The sequence below is a fragment of the Haliaeetus albicilla genome, chromosome 24, assembly GCF_947461875.1.
Source record: "Haliaeetus albicilla chromosome 24, bHalAlb1.1, whole genome shotgun sequence".
Taxonomy (NCBI): domain Eukaryota; kingdom Metazoa; phylum Chordata; class Aves; order Accipitriformes; family Accipitridae; genus Haliaeetus; species Haliaeetus albicilla.
In genome coordinates, this window is record NC_091506.1 from 17,919,572 (window position 1) to 17,940,168 (window position 20,597).

The 20,597-nt window shown below is 49.9% G+C and overlaps 1 long non-coding RNA gene across 1 annotated transcript in view; it reads left to right on the forward strand.

Moving 5' to 3' along the window:
* Positions 1-19,635, forward strand: part of LOC138690918 (uncharacterized) — a 171,484-nt gene extending 151,849 nt beyond the window's left edge. Inside the window, exons 10-11 of the long non-coding RNA XR_011329709.1 lie at positions 449-12,676; positions 15,073-19,635. This is a non-coding gene — a long non-coding RNA (uncharacterized lncRNA). The remainder of the gene's footprint in view (positions 1-448; positions 12,677-15,072) is intronic.
* Positions 19,636-20,597: the final 962 nt, after the last annotated feature.

Here is a 20,597-nt window from a genome sequence, read left to right on the forward strand (position 1 = left end):
AGAGCTCTTAGGTTAAAAGATATATTACAGCTTACTGGAAAGCTTGAAATTAACTGTGTGATGATGCCACATGAAGATAAAGAACCAGCAATTTTACTGAATTGCGATTTTATCCATATGGGCCGAAGGTTTGAATTGCATTAACATCTCCAAAGGTCTCCATTTGCCAAATTAACTATTGAGTTTTGGGCAACTAGTTGGAGACAGGAAAAAGGGACCTCATTTAACCGTTTCCAGAAAAGCACTACCTCCTTCTCTACTGTACAGGAGTAACCCAAAAAGAAGGCAGCCAAAACTCAGCCCCTGCTCCAGCCATCGCTGGTCAGCACGAGGGCTTCAGGGAGGGCGTCCGCTTCCTTCGCTCTCAGGCGCGCTGGCAGGAAAGGCTCAGTCAGTCCCTACGAAGCTCTGTTGTGGTTATTATTAATACCAAGCCCATAAATGTTAGTACTCCAGTGGCCAAATTCCTCTGCGGTGCTGACAGACCTCTTACAGCCTCCGGATTTAAGCAGCGGTACCGAAGGTGTCCTCGGATGGCCCAGGGTTTCCTCAAGTATCTGGCAGTGGCAGGTAAAGAGTTAACAATGGAAAAATATGTATAGGTTTAGGGGAAGGATTTTTTTTTTAATATATGTTTTTTGCTTCACATCTGAGCTCTTGGCACAGCTTCCCCCGCCTCTAATCACACCTTATAACTGCAGTTTAAATCAAAACCCGCAAGGCTGGACCAGTTGGATCCAGTTTCTATTAAGCCATTTGATCTGCGACTGAGCAGACTTGCTGTCACCAAGCCAGTCCCCTGCCTGTGCCTCTACATAATGAGGCTCCCGTGGCAATCCGCCACTCCCCACTCAGTGCGAGGGAATCCATGAAATACTGGTCAGGATACGTGCCCCCTGCACGGGCCCTTTCCTCCTCTTGCCCCCTCCCCACGCAGCCGGATGATGAAGTACGGCCGGCGGCTGCACCGGCGCGGGGAGAAGGCTCTTGCCGGACTGTGGAGCCCAGCTTAAAAGCTTTGGCTATTTAATAGGTCAAAAAAAATAATAAATTTCCAAGTTAAAGCAAAATCCCCTTTTTGTTCCTCACTGTAATTTGTTTGAACATTAACCCCTTGAAGACGTTGGTCAGTGGTTTTGCTATTAAGAGTGCTATGCAGCCGTGAACACGTACGTGGCTGCCTTTAATAGAAGATGAGATCTCATCCTCTCCGTGGTGCATCGCCTCTCTGACAGATGATGGGTTGGAGCCACAGCTGATAAAATTGCCTGGGCCTCGTTTTGCTCTCTGCTGATATTAGTAAGGGAGCTGGTCTCCTGATTTTATAGACTTAAAAAAAAAGTCACCGTTTATTCCTTAAATTAACACATCCACTGATGCACTCATTAGCAATAGGATGGAAACAGCCTCAGACACAACCTCAGCTGCCTCTGTCCTGACCATCACTGCTCCTGGGACCCCCCATGTACACAGGGCAGGAGGACATTGGGCAGCAATGGCTCCATGTCCAGGACTGCGTCACTGGGCTTCTGGTTTAGCTCCTTTTACAGCCATTTTGAACACTCAATAAAACAGGCAAAATAGCATGCAGCCATATAAATCCAAGCCAGTCTCCCGAGTCAGATATGTTTGAAAGTGGAATCACAGCTGCAACAGGGAAGGAGTATATTCACTAGCATTTCCTGCTTTTTTTTAATGGATCTTTTAAAAAGCACTGGTTTGGGTGGAAAGTTTGTTTGGGTGAAATTACTGAGGACTTATTCTATTAATGGGATTTTTTTTTCTTTCCCTTCATGTGTCACTGAACCTCACAAGACGGCTGCAGACTCTGAACTCTCAATCCCCATTCGGGGACTCTGAGCTCCTGAGGTTGATTTTACCACTTCAATAATAGGGAAAATTATGTGGATTGGTGGCAGAAGCAAGTTATATGATGAGTGGACAGAAACACAGTTCCAGAGCCAGGTTACTGCTTGAGAGAAGGCTGTGGCAGGCAATGGCGCCCAGCTTTCCCAGCAGAGACGGCTGCAGTGAAATAACCCAAGAGGTCCTGGTTAAAATTAATTGAGTTAATTAATTGAGCAGCTGTGACATGGCTATTTTCTCTGTGTGCCCTGGCTCTCACTTCTCCTCTCCAAGGAGAGGAAGTGCCATTGAACCCGTTTATTGGCAATGCTGGTTCTCCGAAGCAGAGGTGGTCACCCTCAGGGTCCCGTTGGCTCTGAGATACTCACTGCAGGCACCTGAGCCTCAGCTGGGACTGAGGACTCTTAGACCTTGTGACAACATTTTCTAGATGCAGAGAATTGAGACAAGGAGATGTTTTGGAGAGTTTCTATGTTAGTGTCCGCAGGGGGATGGCATTGCCTTCCCTCCGCCCGCTGCCAGCCCAGGATGGGAACATAGTGCTGGGTGGCACCGGTGAGGGGAGGGCAGGCTGGGTGCACAGTGCTTTTCAGACTCCTCAAAAATGATGTAAACCCAGATCTTCACTTTCATTTTGTTACATGCAGCAGGTTAGGTCCAGCTCTGGAAGTCACTGACTTGTGGATCAGCCATGTAGCAGAAATGCTGCCTCTGGCCCGTTGAAGGGTGCGGTGTTTTGGGTTTTTTTTGGGGGGGGGGGGGGGGTCAGCCAACCCATTTAAGAAAGAATAAGCTTTTATTTTCTTAGCCACCACATTTTGCAGCATGTGCCAAGCTAACAATGGCTGGGTATTCCTCCCAGGCTGTAAAATAAGCTCATTCATCCTTTCTCTCTCCTTGTTGTAGGGAGAACAAAACAAAACAAAACAAACAAACAAACAAAACCCAAAAATAAAAAAAAAAGACAAGAAGACTCTACAGAGCTACTGTTTGCTTTCCAGATGGAGCCTGTGGTATGGCACCAGCAGCCAAGCACTGCTCTGGGTCAAACATGAAGGCGACGTGCCGTTTGTGTTCGCTCAGCCGCATGGATGCGGAGCAAGGGAGAAGGCAGGAATGTCAGTGGGAGTCTCTTGTGGGCTTCTCCTCACCAAGGGGAGCCTCCCTCCCACCGCCCTTGCTGGAGCTCTGTAATTTCCAGCAGGATCATGTTAACCACGGACCGTGCAGGGAGCAGGGCTGGGGTTTCAGTCCATGCCCACCTTCCCATTGAGTCAGGGCTGAATCACCACCCTGCGCCGAGCGCAAAGGGCCACGGTGCTGCTTGAGATGCCGTTTTGGTGGTGGTGGGAGCTCAATCTGCATCAAGTGTGGGGATGGACGGGGGATGCTGTCACTTGGCATGTGGTGGTGGCCTGATGTTGCGTGGCATTGAGATGCAGCAGAAGCCAGCGGGGGAAGATAACAAAGTGACATCTATGTCTTTGGAAAGAGAGACAGCAAACGAGTTGCCTGACTCCCTGGGAAAGGGCTTGGTGGAGGAGTTTGGGTGCTACCCCAAAACTCCCTGCCAGTGACAGAGGACTGGTGAGGGCAAAATCTCCAGTGTGGCTGTGGGACAAGGATGGCAGCACTGCAAACAGCTTTACCTGCCAGGAGCAAAATGCTAGAGAAATGCATTTGGAAAATCTTGCGGGATTTTTCTGGGAAAAGTGTGGTTGAGTACGTGGCCATCGTGGAGAGCCACACAAGCAGCAGTTGTGTATCTGCAGCTGCAGGTAAAGGTGGGCACGCGCTGACATGAGACCTGATCCAGTTACGGCCCAAATTTCAGAGCTCATGAGCAACCACTGAAATCCTGGTGGCCAGTCTTAGCTGAAAAGCAGACCTCACCAAAAAATAGGTGAACTCATGGGCACTCGGACTGAGGCACTTAAAACAGGCGTGTCTTGTCACCTGTAAGGTGTCTCTGCTTGGTCACAAGCTCTGCCTGCATCACTTCCCACCAGAGACTGTATTGATGGGTTTGAACTTTCTAGGAGGAAAGGATGTTGTGGGTGCTTAAAATAAAGGCAAAAGCCTGGAGAAGAAATAGTATTGAGAGAGATTGGGCTAGACTGGATTGGATTGGAGGATCAGGATTAACCTTCACCCAGTAGTTTCCCCCCTTTCCTTGGATATTCCAAGGAATACCAGCTCCCATTGGCACTGCAGCGGTCTCGATATGTCAGACCTCAACCCCTACCCCACTTCTTTCCAGGTTTGAGGAGATGCTTTATCTTGACTAATCTGGGCTAACCCATGGGCACGTCCCACTGGCTTTGCCAGCAGAAGATGCAGTCCAAAAGAAGGCATCATACCTGGGGAGAAGGAAGACTCATGGGAATCATTGAGGAAGGGAAGGAGTGGAGCAGACATCCCTCCCATCCTTCCAGCAGGTTTAGGGCCTATTCTTTGGTGTGTTTTACCGGTCCAAAAGCAGTGCAACCATCCGTCCTGCTGAATTCCTCCCAAATTCTCCCATCGCAGCGTGACCGGTATGAATGCCAGCAGCTGGAAGACTGAAATAGCAGCTACCATTGCTTAGGCCCCACTGATTTGTCCTGTGGTTTTTCTGTGTCCTTTCATCTCCAGTAAATAATCCCTCACTTCCTTGCGGTCTTTCTAATTCCATGCTCTGCACCGGCGCTTCCTGTAAACAGTGGGGCTGGTGGCCCATGCACGGCCACCGCCGTGTAATTGCAGCTCTCCCCAGCCGCGCAAAGGGCACGTGACAAGGCTGTTTTTCAGGCTGGATGTGGCCGTGTCCGAGGGCTAAATAATGGAAACGCCTGATTCTCCTCTCCATCCAGCCCGGAGAAGTCAGGGCTGGCTCTGATGAGGCCGATGAATGATATAAGTGTAAAACCAGCACATGTGAGAGCATCAGGGCCCGGCACTGAAAGAAATGCGCCGTCTGGCCTCCAGCAATCATGATTAGGCCAGTGCTTGAAAGCAAAATTAGACTAAATTAAGGGCAATGAGGTCCCTCCAGCACATGTTTGCACTGGTGCTTGCTCTTCCATGCAGGAGCCATGTCCCATGCAGCAGACCTTGCTCAGCCCTTAATTGCCATGTCTCTGGTCTAAAGTTTTGAGTGGAGTCCTAAAATTAAAGAAAGAGATGAAGGGTCTGTGCTGAGTGAAGACCCTGATGTTCCTGATGTTCGTTGCCCCATGGGCTTGATACTTTGCACTCTTGTAGGTAAGAGGCATCCAGGTCCTCTGGAGCACTCTGACAGCAAGGGAGGTTGAGAAGGCATTTTTCCGATCAAAATATCTTCAGCTGCTTTATGACTCCAGTAGCTGTAGGATTTGGGTATCAGATACCCATCCTCAAGCCTGAGAGAATTTATTTTCCCCAGGTGACTTTGTGTTAAACCGATGGTGGATCAAAGAAAGAGGGTTGTGACAAGAGCTGGGCTGCACTTTTTGGGTGGTACAGCTTTTCCTCCTTTCTGATAGCTCATCTCTCCAGGTTTCTGTTGGCTGGTGGATCCCTCCACAGATACCTGAGCATCCAACAAACCATTTCTGCAGAAACATCTTTGCTCCCAACATCTCTTGGGCTCTCACTTGTGCTTGTCCTGGCCATCCTTGTGCATGGGGTGTCTGCACATGCCTGGCTGGAAAATGATGGTGTGAGTGTGCTTACGGAGGTGGTTGTGGAGATGGATGGGTGCAATCCTGCCAGTCCTGCCAATATTTGCAACTTGCAACATTAGTGCTTATGTATTTACACAACTATAGGAGTAGTCCTATAACCGGACCCTTCACACGTGCTCCTTCCCAGCATAGCTGCTTCCAGAAATCTCCAGGTTTCAATCCGTTGGCTATTTCATGTAAGTCCCAATTTATTTATGTTCTTTTCATAAGCTCCCCAGAGCCAAGCCATGATAGCTAAGGGAAACCTGCTCAGTCTTTCAGCATTAACATCTCAATTATCAGAGCACTGGCTTCTTCCACATGAGGATTGTGTGTGTGTGTGTTGGCACTCCTTAAAGTATTTTTGGAGCTGAAGCGTAAGCAGGGACTCAGTTTGGCATGGCATTGGGGGTGCTGAAAAAAATGCCAGGAGGGAAAGGCCAACCTCAATTTGTGTCATTTAATGCCACTTAACATCTGTCACCTTGTTTAGAATGGGACAGTCAATACCAAATACATAGTAGAGCTGAATTTTTCCATCAAATGCTAACGACCCAGTTGTATCTCACCATGGTGCTTGTATCATTGGGAACTGCGTGCATCCTGCAGCTGGCTGATGCGCTGAGACCCGAGCAGTGGGCGTCCTGCTCCGTGTGCTCTGGTGTTGACTAAAGGAAGCCAGGAGGGCCGATGCAAGGAAGCAGGTGGGAAGTTTGGGTTTCTGGCTGCCCATGCAGCTCCAGAATGACTGAATGTTAGGAGCAATCCCAGAGCATCCCATGGAGATCAGATGGGGAGAGACAATTTCCTTGCCCCTCGGAGGACTGGGAATTGCTGGCTTTTTTCATGACCGCCTTTCCCTTGTGAAGTAGATGCCACATTATCGCTGTTGGCTAAAACATAGCCTTACGCAAAATCAGACTAGAACAAAAACTCCTGCAAGCTCTTAGATGGTTCCCTGAGTCCTCTTGAAAGCATCACAGGTGTGGATGAAACTACCCCATTCTGTATGTATTTATGGCTGCTCTCATGGATCTCCCTGGCCTCAGGCTGACCATGTGCCTCCACTGCTCCATTTTTCCCGAGAGTGGGGATGTGGGAAGCCTTGAGAGGGGCAGAAGTGCTTCGCCTGGGCAGCAGTAGGAGCCCTTGAGACCTGAAGCCAATAATCCTTGCCTGGAGCTCGTCCCTTTGGCTCCAGGCACTGCTGAGCTTGCTGGTGGAGAAAACCACCACATTGGATCAAACTGCTGTTAAAGGAGACTTCACAAAAGTGAATAGCTAGTGGTCAAGAGCTGCCAGACTGCTGCTTTCTCAGTAACTAATAAAAGTGCTTTTTAACACATTTAATGTGATGTCTTGCTAAAGGCTGAAGGAAATTGGAATTGAGACATTTGTATTTTGACGGACTCTGTGGAAAACTTCTGTTCAGACTGGTAGGAATGAAACCAATAAATTTCTGAAGAAACTTTCTGAATTCAGCCTTCAAGATAATAGATAGGCTGTTCTCACTGTGGATAAATAAACTCTGTTTTTATAAGCGTTTAAAGACCTTCGGGATGACGAAGTGGAACATACTTCAAGTCTCCAAAGATGGGAAGTGGCTTCTGAGTCAAATGCCCTCCTGTGCCAGGGCTCATATTTTAGACTGAGATCACTCTTTTGTGACTTGTTGACAGGTTTTTTGTTGTACTTTGAAGAAAAAAAGGGAAAACGTCCCAGGCTGAAAATAGTAGTGAAACATTCCCCAACTGGCCAACCTGTTCTTCAAGAAAACTTCCCAGAGAACGTAAAGCTTCAGCAGCAGCCGCAAAAATGCCAGCTAAGAAATGGCACGTCAAGCAAAGATTGGGGTGAAAAAACTCTATTTTGGGTGACAACAGCCCCTGCCTGAGCATCGTTCATCTCTTATCTCGTGGTGAAGGTGACCACTTGAGGAAGGAAGATTTGGTTCCCGCCAGGAAACGCTTAGAGGGTGGACTCTCGAGGTGGGAAAGGTGGGGGCAACTCACTCTTTTTGCCTCCTTCTCTCATGAAGAACAACCCTGCTTGCAGTTTTTGCCTTCCCTGGCAGCAGCTGCAGCCATCCCAAAGGCAAGTGATGAAAAGGCTGGATCAGAGCTCATGCCTTCTGGAAAAGCAGGGCAGGTCTCTGCATTTGTGCAAGGCCAGGGCTTAATTCTGCAAATGAAACCAAAACAGATGTAACCCAGAGCCATGGGTGGCGAGCAACGCTGAAGCATTAGCACTAAGCTTTGTTTGCTTCATTCTCCTGCGTATCTACAGCCTGATGTGAACTGTTCAGTCTCCTGGATAGATGCCAGCAGGTTATGCTTTATTTGAATTGAATATAAAGTCATATTTCTGGAGGAAAAAAGAGATGAGTCACGTATCCAGGGTAGAGCCCAAACCAGGCTGATGGGCTCCGAATGGAGATGGGCGCCTGCGGTGGCACGTGGCCAAAGGATGGTCGTGGCACAAGGGCAGCACGCTGGAGCAGCATGCCTCGAGGTCAAACACCAGTGCGATGGCCAAGTCGCTGAGGCTCAGAGAAGAGGCACCGGAGCATTTCAAGGGCTGGCTCAAGGAGCTCCGACTCTGGTTTCTAAAAGAGAAAAGGAAGGGAGAGCGGGTCAGGGCTTGGGAGGTACAAAGGTGATGGAAATGGGGGAGTAATGGGATTTAGGAGGCAAAGTCTTACAAGATGGCTGCAAATGGGCACCCAAGGAATCCAGCCTGTGAAAAAGGCTCTATTATTTAAAAGTCATTAATCAGGGAAGTAACTTAGCAAAGCTTGTGCTGATCCTCCGCTGCTGAGAATGTTTTGATCAAGACTGATCCCTCGCCCCCAAAGCAGATGCTCTAATTCGTGTGGAGATGAATTCAGGTCTGAGCTGCCCCAGGGAGGAGCCTGGATGGCTGCAGCAACCCACCCTGCCTCCAGACTGGATTAGGGAAAGGCAGGTTGTCCTTGCCAAGGAGCCGAGGGGGAGCAGCGGAGGGTCTGGAGGAGGTGCTGAGGCTTTGACTCATGTGCAGAAGATTGCCCGGGAGCGGGAATACGCAGCAGCATCCCTCTGGCTTGGCACATGGGCCGCCCTGTGCCTCTGCTGCCGCCTCAGCAGCACCTCCAGGGCTCTGGCTGCTGGTGGTGGGGGCAGAGGGGGGCTTTTTTTCTAACAGGGGAAAAAAAAAAAATAATCTGCTTGCAATTAACTAGCTCACACTCCGGCTGGCTGCAGGAAACGTGCGCTCCTGCTGCCAGAGACACCACAGTTGCTACAGCAACTGCAAAGCAGGGAGACTCGTCAACACCCTCCCTCTGCCACCCTCCACCCCCCCAAAATAAGGCAGAGAGGGAAGGTGGTGATGGGGAGACAAAGCAGCTGGTAGGGATGACCCTCGGCAGTCGGGGCCAGGGCTGCTACGTGCTCTGCTCCCGACCCGCCACGGCCAGTGCCCGGGCACCGCTGCGTTCCCATCGGTCCCAATGAGCACTTGGTTTCCAGGTCCATATGAATTTGTTCACCAGCTCTGTAACCCAGGGATGGCCTCCCAGAGCACACACAACCCCCCGAGCCTGCCTTCCCACCCTAAGCATCTTCCCTGCAGGGATCTGCGGGAGGGCAGTGCTGGGTCAGATCCTCAGCTCTTGTTCAGCTGCTGGGCCCGGTGTGGGAGCTGTCGGGACGGGGATACGGTGCTGTGGATGCTGCAGGGAGCACCGCAGCAAGGGGGGGCAATGGGAGGCTAAAACCAAGCTGTGCTTTGCAAGCACCTGCCATCTCATTACTGTTTAAATCGGGCTCTCCGTGGTTCCCAGCGCTGTGCCATCCTGCCTCAGCACATGGTTTCCCCTGGTGCTCCTCTCTTAAATATTTAATGGCAGGAGGAAGAGCTGTTTTAAGAAACGCTTCAGTGCTTCCATCCGAACAGAAGTTTTTTCAGGTGGCCAGAGCAGACAAGAAAAGCTTTGGCTGTAATTTTTCAGGATCCTTCAGCTGTTGAAGGGGTGGCAGCATGATGGCTCAGGGTAGGAGGGAAAGGAGAGTTGTTTCAGATGCCTGGAGAGATAAGGACTCCTGAGGTCTGTCCTGCATCCTCTTCCTGACTCCGTGCCACTGTGGCTTGATTTTGTACACTAAAACACATGAATTAGGCTTCAGGTTTGGAGCTTTAGTGGACAATGTTTGAAGATCACCTGCCCCCAGATCTTAGCCGGGTACTCTGTCCTCCCCACCACCTCTGGATGTGTCAGGTTTGCTGAGTGCCAAGGATATAACAGAGATTTAAAGGCATCCACCTGCCAGAGACTTCCTAAGGATTTATTGGAGTTCATGAAGTGGTGTGAAAAGCCTGGATAAAATCGCTGTGGAAGAAAATGTGTTTTGATCCCAGCCAAATCATCAGTCAGGCCATCCTTAATACAAATGACTGCTTGAGATGCGGCTGATACAAGAGGGGAGGGCTGTACTTCTCCGTCGTTCGGCAGTCCCGTGTCCCAGTGCATCCACTCCTATGGGGCCAGCTCAGTTATTGCCAGTACTCGGAGCAAACCTGTGTCCGTGCAGATGTCCCACACCTGCGTATCAGGGGGTGGGATGCCAGCGGGGCTAATGGAAATGTTGCCACAGACCATGTTATCTCCCTAATAAAACCCATTTCCTCACAGGGCAGCTGGTGTCAGGCTGAAATCAGTGGCCTTAAGCACCGTTTCCAGAACAGGTTGGGCACAAGTGCAATTTAAGCCAGTAAAATGTCCCAGGCACAGCACATATGGCAGTCTGCGCCAGGCTGGGGCTCAGAGAAACACAGCCAAAACCCATGTACAAAGTGGCGTTAAAATGCAGGTTTTCTTAGTGGAACCATGAACTCCAGAACAAACCTGCTTGCCAATCCCAGCCCCTTCCCATGCGGCCGTGCTGCAATTAGGTTTTCATTTGAATGATGTGCAAAGGAGGGTGTCAGTCATTTCTCAGCACTGACATTATGAAAGGGCAGTGCTACTGGGCTGCTCAATAATTTATGTCCTTAATATCAGAGGACAGTGTTTGTGGAACTTCCTATTGCTGCCACCCAGGATGAGAAGCAGCCTTCCAAGAGAGATGGGCTGATTGCAGCAAGCCCTGAGAACATGCATCATGGAGCACACTGAGAGGCATTGGCATTAGTGGTTTTGATGGGGATATGATTTCTTAATTAGCATGACCTTCTGAAATATCCCGGTACAAAACCATGGCTAAAATCGAGCCGCAGATGCTGCACCCTAAAAATCAAGCAGCAGACGCAGCCAAGCAGCTTTCTGCTCATCTAAAGGCAGGAAAAGGAATAGCACAAGATCTGCTTGGTGCTGTGGGGGGAGGGTTTCATTGCTGCTGAGCAAACCGTGCAGCTATCTCTGCACCCCAGGAAAGCCGAGATGGCCAGAGGCTGGAGCAGGTAATCCGGCCAAAGAAAAGTATTGGGGATGCAGGGGACCACCACCAGCTTGCAGAAGTTAGGACCTCACTTACCATCCTATTGATTTCTGTGCACTGGATAGTCAGGGAAGGAGACATTTTTAAGAAAAGCTTTAAAAATGTAATAGTTCAGCCTCCTGCTAAGCTGGTTTTCAGCCATTGCTCTGCTCTTCCATTTCTGGCAGGCAAACGGCTCCAATGCCCATATCCATATCTCATAAGACAAATAAGGTGAAGTCCTGGGAGCAGCAGATACTGATGCTCATACTGGACCAGGTCCTGTGCATTTTCCTTGGCAGCGGTCTGGCCACCTGCCCAAGACTCTGCCTCAGCTCCTTCTGTTCCTGAGTAACCAGAAAACAAATGCAAAGTGGGTCTGCATGGAAACCCCCAGGGCCAAGCAAAATAAGGAGCCATCATGTATATGTATCAATGCATAAAATACACTGGCATGTAGCCCATCTTTAACAGGGGATCCATCCACTTTTAATGTCCCATGTTGCAGCCAGGCATTAAAATGCTGGGACATTTTCTTGGGAAATATCTGGGGCTGAGCCGCAGCACAATGCGGTGCTGGGAGGGCTACGGAGCTTAATTAACCTGCCCAGCATTTTTGCTTGCCTCGATCCACACGCCATACAGGCCTACAATGCTTTTATTGTACCGAAAACAAAGCTCTTGTGCTTGAATGTAGCAGATACAGTATCGTGGTCTTGCCTTAACTGGAGGCTCCTCAAGTGATTTAAGTCCTCCCTGTCTCTGGTGATAGCTGCTAGGGTTAAGACAGATCTTCCACTTTTTTTTTCTTCTCTTTTTTTATCCTTCCACTTAATTTGCAGCCAGAAAAAAAAGAGGTGTTTGCATGCAGGGCCAAGTTATCAACATCTTTTTGGGGTAGCAGCCCTGGTGGTATTTCCAGCATTAAAGCAACTGCAATTTTTCCAGGCTTTTGGAGGTGTGCTTGGCTGTTGGTCCTCTCTCCATCCCCAGCTGTGGCAGAGACCATCCCTGCCTGCCTGCCCAGCTTCTCTGGGGAGCCAGGGCTGCCTTGGATGGTGGATTTGAGAGTCACCAATTGATGTGGACCAACCCAATGCAGTCCAATGCACCAGCAATGGGTTTCCAGCCTCTGGGAGGAGGTTTGCTGGCTTATACTGCTGCTTAAAAATACCTCGGCAACTGCTGCATGTCATCGGTGCAGGGCTCGGGATGTGCAGCCCTCTTTTATGTGGGGTCATTAATTCACTCCCATCAGTGAAGCACTTTGAAGACGAGATGCACTACATGAGTGCTAAGGATTATGGGATTTATGTCTCTTGCCTCCAGGTCCCTGGGTTAGAGGTGCAGGAGCTGAAGACAGCGTTGGGGACCCCCGCTCTGCTTGCTGCCCTGCCTCTGGCAGTGCGGGCAGCCCGTTTCAAAGGTTTGGAAAGGGTTTGCATGCAAGCTCTTCCCAAACCCCCAAGTCAGGCTGCCAGCCAGGGTTTCAGCCCTGCTCAGAGGGAGTGCAGGGCACACAGCACCTGCCAGGATCAGGCTCTGCTTATCTCCTTCCCCCTCCCCAGCTCTGCTTGAGCAATAACCTACTTTCTTGCTTTGCAGAAAGAACATCTTGGATTACGTTGCTGCAAATGAAAGGTTTCAGCCATGGTATCAGATGAGCTGCAGGTAAGCGGCAGGTTTAATGTCAGCTTTTTTGGCAGCTTCTTTATTCCCTCTCCACTTTGCACAAACAAGCCATCTTTGTGTGGAAGTTCATTTTCCTTTTTAGCTGCAGCATTTGTCAACACGGCTTCCCAATAATTCTCTCTGCACAGATAAAGGCGAGCTGGCAGCCAAACTGGATCCCTTGCCTCAAGGCTGAAAACCAGCCTGCTGCCCACTCCAAAACTGGCGGCCGGTTCATTAAAGGACTCTCTCCTCTATCACAGGCCTCTGCCACCGAGGAGAAGGGCAGAAGTTGTGCCCTCATGAAGGATCCTAAATCCCAGGGTGACACTTAACTCCGTCCTCATCAGCCTGGTACAATTAGGGCATAAGCATCAAAACCCTGGACCCTGGAGGGTCTGGGGTGGCATAATGCTTTTCTGCCCTCAGTAGAAAAATCAGGGCATCATCCACCAAACTCCACGTCCAGGATATAGGGAGGGAAAGAGAAACATCGAATCACTTTGGCTGTCTCCATCTTTTACATGTTCATTCTCTTTTTGGCCTCACAAGGCTCTCAGACCAACACATCTAAACACTATATCACTTTATATTAAAAAAAAACCAAACCACAAAACCCCTCAGATCGAAGCTGCACACCCTGTGGGTTGGCAGGATGGGACCCTGCCGAGGATCCGCACAGCCCCCACTTCAGCCGGCAGAGGCAGAAGAAGAGGCTGGCTGTGCCAGGCGGAGCAGCACCTTCGCAGCCCCACGCCTGGCTGCTCCCCTTCAGTGCCTCAAGCCTCCTGGTTTGGAAGACTTTAACTTGCAGCCTCGTTAACTGCTTCATTTCTGCTAATTTGCACTATCCCACCCCCAGCAACATCATGAAACTCTCCAGCAATGTGAAGGCGGCGTGAGCTGAAATGCCTTTGCTGATGAGCTAAATAGCATCAGGGCTTGTTTTACTGCTTAGAGATCTTGAAGGAATCAAGCAGGTCAATGAATAATCCATTTAAAAAATTCACAACAGAGGTGCCAGGTAACTGGATACAACACTGGCCTAAATTTATACATCAGGTGATGAACCCTAATGAAAAACAAAATTAAAGGGCCCTGCAAAGCGCAAGCTGGGTGGTATATGGTTTGAAACCTGGTAAGCAGCCACTTCACGCAGGAGCAGCTCTGTCCATACCCCTTTGTGCCTGCGCAGAAATGGTGTATGGGTTTAGACAACCTGCACTGGCATCAATGTTTTTTCCCCAGCTTGTGGCTTTTAAACCTCAGCAGTGCTAAAACGTGCCATGGGCTCGCAGAGGACACGTGCAGCCCATGGGTGAACCGCAGCCCAAACAGCTCTCCGAACAGCTGGGGCTCCGTGTCGTTCTCATAATAAATTCCTCCCGGACGGTGTTTCAGGGGATTGCTAGGATTTGAGGAGAGAGGAGGCTGGCTGGAAGTGAGACAGGCTCCAGGTTTATCCTTGAAAGCCCCCGTGCTGCAGAGCCTGGGGCTGCGTTTGGCAGCCTGCCCGGGGGAGATGTCGGTGGAGGCTGAAGGCTGCCTCGTGCTGTACGAACTCACCAATCCTCTCGCCAGCCAGCTAAATTGGAGATAAATCTCCCTATTAACAACACATAAAGCAGGCCAAAATCTGAACACCTTCCTGGGCAGGAGGTGAAGCAAAAGCTCAAAATAACTTAAAATAAGTCCTTCCTGTGCTCCTGGCTAGAAAGCAGCTGTGTCAGAGTTCTCCCATAGCGTGCCTGGCCTGCCTGATGGGAGAGCGGGGTGCTTAGCGAGGCTGTGCTATGCTATTCAGCACGACGGAGGCAAAAATCAGGTCAAAAATAACCCCATCCCGACGTCAGCGGCAGAGCTGAGAGGAACCAGAAGTCCTGAGCTGTTTCGAAGTTGCGTTAAATAATAAAGCAGAGAAATGAATAAATTAGCTCAACATCTATTTAGGTCAGCCCTCTCCATTTCTCCCAGCCTCCTCCGTGTGCCTCCTCCCCGCAGCGATCAGCTGCTCCACGCACGCTGTGCCTGCGGATCTGCTCGCTCCTTCCGAACAGCCAGGCTTTCGGGAAGCACGGGTTGAGCAGGTGTCACGTCAGCTGAGCACGTTCACCCTGGCCTTGGGAAGCGGCAGGAGAGCTTCCTTTTCCATTACCGGGGCAAAAAGTATTCTGGAAAATCCCATTAAACCAATAAGCGTGGGCTGAGCACGGCTGCTCCCTTCCTGGCATTATCCCCTACATGCAGCCCTGCACGGAGCCACGGGGTCCCGCTCAATGGGCTTGCAGCTGCCCAGGAGCCGTGTCTCTGTGCTCTGCCTGCTCGTCTGCTTCCAGCCCAGTGCAGCCTTTGGGTAGCCCTGGTCATCATCCAGCTCTTTTCCATTCCATTTCCAGCCGCGGCAGTACCTCCACCTTTGCAGACTGTCCAGCCCCACCTTGCAGATGCCCCATGCTTGGTTTTGTGATTGCAGTGGTCATTTGTTGATTTGGGGACATCCAGCCAGATGGACCAGGCTGATCCACACAGAGGGGAATCGGATTTTAGACCCCTAAGCTCTTCTCATATCATTCAAATGCCTCCAGAAAAATGCGACTACCATGCAGTCCTGTATACAAATCTTTATTTACATGTTTCCCAAGCCTGAAAAGCCCTCTTTGATGTCCAGAACATCTCATGGCTTGCAGCTATCAGCAAGCTGGATAAACGTTCACCGAGACGGAATTTATCTGCATCAAGGGCTGCTCCATCTCAGCCCAGCTCCTGCATTGCCAAAACTCAGAAGAAACACCATCGAGCTGGTCCTCCCCGGCCCTGCAGGTAGCTTCAGAAGGTCTCCAGTGATGAACCCAGTCAGAAGAAGCCTCCAGGGTGTAGGCAATGGAAAATGAGATGTTACTAAGTTTGGCCAGGCTTAGCTGGTTCCTCACGGGTCCCAGCCTGTGAGTCACCGGTACGTGGGCCACCAGCACGGCCTCCCCTCTGGAGGAAGGAGCGGAGGTGGAAAAACAACAAGAGGAAACCAGTTGTTAGTAGTGCCAGCTCTGGGGAGAGTGGGAGGAGGTAGCAGGCCTGGAGAGAAAGGTCAGGGCTGCATTGCAGGCTGCTGCCTGATTTTTCCTCCCGCCTTCATGTTGGGAAGCTGCTTATGGGAACACGCTTGCAGAGAATGTGCAGAGGGTCTGGGCTGATCTGAGGGATGGTCTCCATGTGGGAACAAAAGCCTCTGAATGCAGCCAGGAGTGATGGAGCTGCTGTAACTTGTTATTCCTTTTCTTGGTGGTTCGTGCTCATCCCTCTTTTCTGGTTGCTCCTCTGATTTCTGCTGGGCTAAGCTTGATTACCCTTGTTGAAAGCAACTTTTGGCCCACTGCAAACACTGTAAAAGAAGATATGCTTTGCAGATGTACTTGGAACAAACACATCCATTTCCCCACTGTGGCTAAATACAAGGGCAAAGCGTTTGTTTCCCAGTCCCTGCCCCATCGTAGCGCTGATGCCCATCTGCAACTAACCCAGAGACTCCACTCTTGCTCTTTGTGCTGATCCTTGCTGGCAGTGGTTGCAGGCAGGCGTTCAGACACACTACATGGTGAGCCAGCGACCCTATTCCTTGTCCAAAGCCAACGCAATGAAAATATTGCTGGGGGAAATAAGAGATTGCAGCTCTCTGGCCTCTTCCAGTGTCCTAGCTCTCCTAACTGGTGCTAACTGGAGAGCACCCAGTGGCACACACAAGCCTCGGCTGCTGTTCCCATGTCCCTGCCATGAGCCCAGGAGCACTTGCAGGGCTGTGCCATGGTGGGTCCCCAAATCCCTTAGGGATACCCACTGCTGCGGGTCAGCACTTCTGCTTCCCTTTGCCTTGCAGGAACCCCTGCTCTCTTAAACCCTGCAGTCTGATGATTGCCACTGGTTGCCACTGGTTTTTGTTACCTCTTATTGCAAATGCACAGAGCCAGTTGTCTCCCCACTCGCAGGCTGGCATTTTCTATAAGCGAAACAGTATTTCTTCATCTCTTTAAGAAAATTATAACAGATATCAGGGCAAAAAGCCATGGTCAGGTAGGATGTCAGGTCAAGGGGGAAATTGCTGTGTGCCCTGCTGTTATTCCCTGGATATGTCCCTTCTCGCTGACTGGGACCAATGCTCCAACTTTGAGCCCAGAGCAGGATCTGTTATGCTCAGGCTCCCTCTAGTGCCTCCATGTCCTGGTGTCCCTGCTTCTCCAGGTGGCTTCTCTGGAGGCATATTGGCCATTTGTCCCTGGGGACTGTCCATCATCCTCCCTCTCCTCCAGCATGGCTAGCTCGGGCTTACAGCACAGCTAAGCTTTGTTTGCCTACAAGCTGGGAACATCCCTAAAGCTGCCCAAAAGTCACCGCATCCCACCAATGCAGGGACCTCATGGGGACATGCCAGGTGGCTTAGCCTCCACTCCAGGGGAAAGGAGGGTGACGAAGGTGTCCATACCCTGCAAGATGCTCTCCCGGACACAGGCACAACCCTGCACACTTCAGCTCTGCTTTGATGGTGCCTGTGGAGAGCAAGGAGGGAAGGTGATGGGTGGCAAGGGCCTGGGAGCAGCCCAGGCTGGGGGTGGGCACCTTCTTCATGAGCCATCTGGGACAGCTGAAAGCATCACTGCACACTCTCCACTACTTGATACCTGTCTTCAAGAGAGCAGTTTTTAGGGGTGCTCCATAGTCCATGTCAAGCAAAGTTAGCTGGGCTCCTTCTAATCAACACCTGAAACTGTTATCACTGATTTTGTCTGGTGTGGAGGACACCATGCTCACATACCATGGCACTGGTATGGTGTGTTATGCTGTCATGCTGTGTCTGACATCCTACATGAACATGTCCCTGCCTCTTTTTCCTCCCATGGAAATGGGGAGAAATTTTCCCAATGTCTCGGGAGATGACCAGCCTCGACCTCAGTTCAAGCCCTTCTTGTAAAACTCAGTCTAGCTCAGCTCTGGCGTCAGCACTGCGCTAGATAAACAACAGCCCCGCAAGAACCCATGTTTGAGAAAGCACCGTGCCCAGGTGAAGGAGGCTTATTTTCTCACTTAACAAGGAGGTGTTCTTTGGTATAACCATGAATTGAGGCAATTGCTGTAAGTGCAGGTGCAACAGCACACTCAGCCAGGTGCCCTGGCAGGGCTGGTGCGGTGCTGGGTGAGCAGAAGTACAGAGCAAGGAGGAGTGCGGGGTCCCACAGCTGTTTCCCAGTCCAAGGGGGATGACAGCAGGCCCCTTGTGCTCCCAGCTGCTGAGAAAGGCCACCCGAGTGGCTTCCCCACATTGTCCCCAGAAGAAATGCACTGGAGCAGTGGTCCTTGGCCGTCGCTGCCCCGTGAACAAGCAGTACCCAGGGGAGGTGACCTGGGCACCCTGTGCTTCATTTGCCTTTCAGCATGGGCTGTGGCAGCTGCCTGTGCCTTGGGACGTGTTGGGAGAAGCTTCTCACATATAACATCTTTTCAAAATGTATATACCAGAATATATTATGTCAGAATACCTTCAAAATATTGCATCAGATGTCAACAAAACCCTACCCATATCCCTTTTGGGGTGGATCACAGTGGTTCCCTGGAAATTAATGATGTTTTTCTGATTTATGCCCGCGGACCACTTGGCCTGGGCGCTGAGCTTCTCTGAGTCACTGACATTACTGAAGGGGGGAGTTAGAGTAATTCATCACCCCAAGTCCAAACATCAGCTCACAGGGAGGGTGGAGGCAAGATTAGAGGAGTCTGCTGAAATGTGGCATCAGCATGAAAACCGTGACAAATCTAACTGAGATCAATTGGCATAAACGTGTGTGACACAAGGACATTGACTGAGATAACACGGTTGTCAAAGGCACTGTGAGATTTTTATTTTAACCTGTGAGTTTTTTCATAAGTGTTTTGCAGCTGGAGTAATTACCATCCTATTTCATAAGCATAGCTCCTTTAATAGCTGACACTTGGGCTAACGTGCACTAATTAAGTCTGTAATCACTAAAAGTATGATTGAAGGTTCGAACTGGCCAATCGTTCTCACTAATGCCATAATTAGAGACATCACAGCTCATCAGAGCACAGGAGAAATTCAAGGGGTCTTGATCCTGCCTTGGATCATCCTTTTTACCTGATATTTTGCATTGGTTTGCAATGGTTTAGAAATTACCCTGAATATATTATACTCAGCCCTCTAAACTGAATGCACTTCCAGGGTTTTCTTTTAGTAATTTGGCTTACAGGTCTTGTATATCACCTGGGTATTACGCACCTAGCTTCTCTAATCCCACCTGTCTGACTGCTTTTCTCATCTGGCCCCAGCAGCAGCTGTGAAAGAATCCCAGGGAGCTCCAACAACAGTACTTGCAGCGAGATACTGAAAGAACTTGAAAAAGATAGCTGAAGCCATAAAATAAACCCTTCTGTTTCTTCCTATGAAGGAAGGCTCGGAAATGAGTGAAAAAGATAAAGAGTTTTTATAATCTAATGGCCAAGATAAGGGGACCTGGCTGCCTGTTTCTTTCTGCCTTCTGCAACGCAGTGGAGGCGAACATGTCTCTGGGATTCAGTTTTATCTTCCACTGAGCTCGGCTCTTCGGGTTATCAGGAGAGTCAGGCTTTCTCTCTGCTGTTGGCTGCAATTAGCTGGCCATAGTGATGTCTGAGTATTTTAAGACTGCAGCTCACTACAGTGGAAAGAATTTAGAAAAACAGAGTGTAAAAAGTCAGAAGTTTGTGCATCAAGGAGGATTTTGTGGAGAACCTCATATTCCAGCTACAAAACGCCAGTAAAAGAATATTGCTATTTTCATCTATTTTTACACTGTTTGCCAATAACAGCTGCCCAGAATGAAAAAAAAAAACCAAAAAAACTGAAGCCAAATACATTTTGCAACTTAGGTCTTGCTGGAAATACAGGAAATACTGAAATTAAATTACATTTAAGGATATTCTATTTTTCGTCATTTTTGTAATAGGAAGAGCTTGTTCTCAGGTATCCAAACATGAGGCAGAGTAGCTAATTGCTCTGTGACTCGCTGAAAAAAATGTCTGGTTCTCTCTCCCATGTACTGGTCCAGGGCCTTTGGTCTCTGGGCTATTTATTCCAGTCTGGGTTATTTTAGGCAATTCGCTCGTGCCTCTCATCTTAAAATAAAGGCAATGCCATAAAAAGATGGCAGTATTTTTCCATTCTACCACAATGCAGAAAAGCCTGGGCCTTTTTTGCTCATTTTTCAAAGGATCTCATTTGAAAGCACAGCAATCCTGGACTGAACCGGTGCAGTTCGTACATGGGTACACCCCAATGGGCTTGGGCAAGCTCGGCCTTTGGTTCCCCTTTTTCCTTTCACACTTCCCCATGGGAGACACCTCAGTCGCCTCCCCGCGGCATCACCGCCAGCCAGCGCTGGGGCTCCCTGATGGCCGTATCACGAATCTTCCGGAGTTTGGGGCAGCGGCAGCTACCGTGAGACTTAATTCCAACCCTCAGCCGTTGGCAGCCGGATCCACTCCCCTCCGGCTGGGCTGCCCGCGCCAGCAACGCCTGGTCTTGCCGCCGTCAAAGGAAAATGGTCCTAGTGCTCTAGTTTAGTTGGCATTTTTGCAAAGCAGCTGCGCTGTGGATAGACACGACTTCATTTGCCCATCTCAGTCATCATTTCAGCGTCTTTCAGATAGGAAAGTATCGAAGTCTCGGTCTGTATATTTTGCAGGAATGAGACTTTAAACTCGCAGGCCATCGTGGCTGGGCACGGTCAGACGCAGCACAAAACCTCCCTGTCCCGGGCTGTGCCTTTCCCACAGTGTGTGGGGCCTGGGAGGCCGTGGGTTTTCGGGGGTCACCGAGGCGGCACAGCCAAAGCCGCTAATTGTTGGCGTTTGAAAACAAACAGAGCTGTTCACAGCCCTT